Source organism: Uloborus diversus, chromosome 1 (genome assembly GCF_026930045.1).
Source record: "Uloborus diversus isolate 005 chromosome 1, Udiv.v.3.1, whole genome shotgun sequence".
Classification (NCBI taxonomy): Eukaryota; Metazoa; Arthropoda; class Arachnida; order Araneae; family Uloboridae; genus Uloborus; species Uloborus diversus.
The window spans coordinates 4859565-4862100 of NC_072731.1; positions in this window are offsets into that span (position 1 = coordinate 4859565).

Genomic DNA, 2536 nt, shown 5'->3' on the forward strand with positions numbered 1-2536 from the left:
TAGGAAGATTCTACTTTCAAAGCTTTTCGAAATTTTAACTTAGTAAAAAGTTTTCACAAAGGAACGGCACTAGGCAAATTGCCAAATGTATGTTTAACTTAAAAAAAAACTGATTAGTAGGCGCAAAGAAAACATGAAATATGAGTGATTCCTTCTAGCTGTTACATTTTTGATTTGGAAGAAGATATTTCAAAGAAGATAAAATGATATAATGCTGACATTTGAAGTATTTAAACTTCCGACATTTTACTGTGTTTCTGCCAGCTAAGGAAAACAAAATACTGTAGTTGTATTAAATTTTTATTAGAGTTTCACGGAGTATTTTAATGTACATGAGGTTCAAATATTTACTTGATAATAATCATTTAGCAAAACGAAAATAGGAATAATTGTACAAATAATTTCAGGGATGCTTCTGAACACATAAACAAGGTTGAAATGTATATTTTCAAAACAGAAAAGTCATGTTTCAGGTAAATTCCCGTTATAAACCTCCATTATCCTTCCCTCTCTTATCCGAACCTAAGGATAGTCCCGGATCAAGTTTGTAGTCTATTGAAAATGTTCTGATTTCCATAAATAATTTAAAAAATTGCTAGTAAAAACGGAATAATACGTACACTAAACACTCGCTTTTTATAGAACAATCTGTTTATTAAAGTAAGACAAAACAACGCTAGATGAAACACAAATTTGCAAATTACAGCAGACACGTGTTTCGGCGTTACAGGAAACGCCTTTTTCAATGCAAAAAATTATGAGCTTATGGATTATCTAATCTGTTTATTGTTTTTACTTTGACCCAAATGTCCGTAAGGGGTAAACTGTTTTCTTCCTAACTGATCCAGTCAGTGATCTGACCCTTTTCCTTGGTTACCAACCTGGAAAAAGAACCCCTCACAAGCTTGATTTTTAAGTCAAAATTCATTGTAAAATCAGGTCATTTTTTTAGAGATGAAAAAGGTCGAATGAAATATAAGGGAATTGACTTTGACACAAGAAAACATGTTATACCTGTGACGCCAAAGCAAAAGCATTTTTTTTATTATTTCTTGGAGCTACATAAAGAGTTTGCACTACCATGCTTCATTCAAACACGACAAGCGTTTGGAAGAAGACAGTGGTTTGAACATTATTTTTACATTTTTCTTTAAATGTCTTGCAAACAACTCTATGAAGTTTTGTTGAAAAACATATTTTCGGTCACGATGAAAGGAAGGTCAAGTTTTTTGAGCAACCACGATTGCTTATTGTTCTCACTTGACTATTTTGATGTGATATCATTTTATTTGCCCGCCAGCACCCTCTGCAGCACTACCGTCGACCGGCCGGCCGCCTCACGATGCTGCTCCTCTAGCGAAAACCGTCTCCAGGTTGCGTCACTTACTTGCCTACACTTACACCTACACACACACATACACCTACACACACATACATCTACACACACATACATCTACACAAACACACATACACATACACGCACAAAGACATACACACACGCATACATCTAGACACACACATACACGCACAAAGACATACACACACGCATACATACAGACACACATACACCTACACGCAAAGACATACACACACGCATACATACAGACACACAAACACATACACACACCTACAAATACCTACACATACACATAACTACCCACACACACACATACCTCCCACACACATACACACAACTACCCACACACACACACATGCCTGCACACATACACAAACCTCCCACACACAAACAAACATACCCCCCCCCCAACACGCCTGCATACACACACACTCGTGATTGCGAAAACATAATTTGAATTCAAGATGTCAAAGTTCAAGTTAATTAATTAATTATTTATTTTTTTTTTTTGCTGTGTATCCATACTCGTTGTTTTTTCCGGTTAAACAAGGTAGCACTCTCGCTAAGTTTTGGAAATGTTGTTCCAAACACAATGTTGTTCACAGTTTCCATCATGCTTCACCCAGGCTAGTATAAGACGTCTATTAGAATTCTGCTGTCTTGACCTTGTCTTAAGCTTTTAACAAATCCTTATTCACCTAAGCTTAGCAGAATAAGTGACATAGTGAGAGATTTTTTATTTTGAAAATGAAATCCAATTTCAGTCGTAAATATTTGGATTTCAAAAAGCTGTGTGTAAAGCTTTCTTACATACTTCGTCTAGGCTATTATAAGATTTTTGAACTTTGTTGGCTTGACTTTGCCTTAAGTTTTATCTTAAATCTTTAGAATAATTTTCAATGGGGAAATATTTCCAATATTGCGTATTTAGTCGTGAAAAAAAAAAAAAAAAATCTCGACTGCTTGAACCATGCAATGCTTTCACTCTCAAGCACACTTAACGCTCCGGGGGGGGGGGGGAGGGGGACGCTCGTACCTACCACAATACGTGGTTTAACCTGTTAGATAAAGTCCTGTAACAGCTTTTTTTTCTTTTTTTTATATCTAGATCAAGAGCCGAGCAATTACGGGTCCAGCCCATCAGAGGTATCGTTTTGGAATGAGAATTTGGAGGACTTT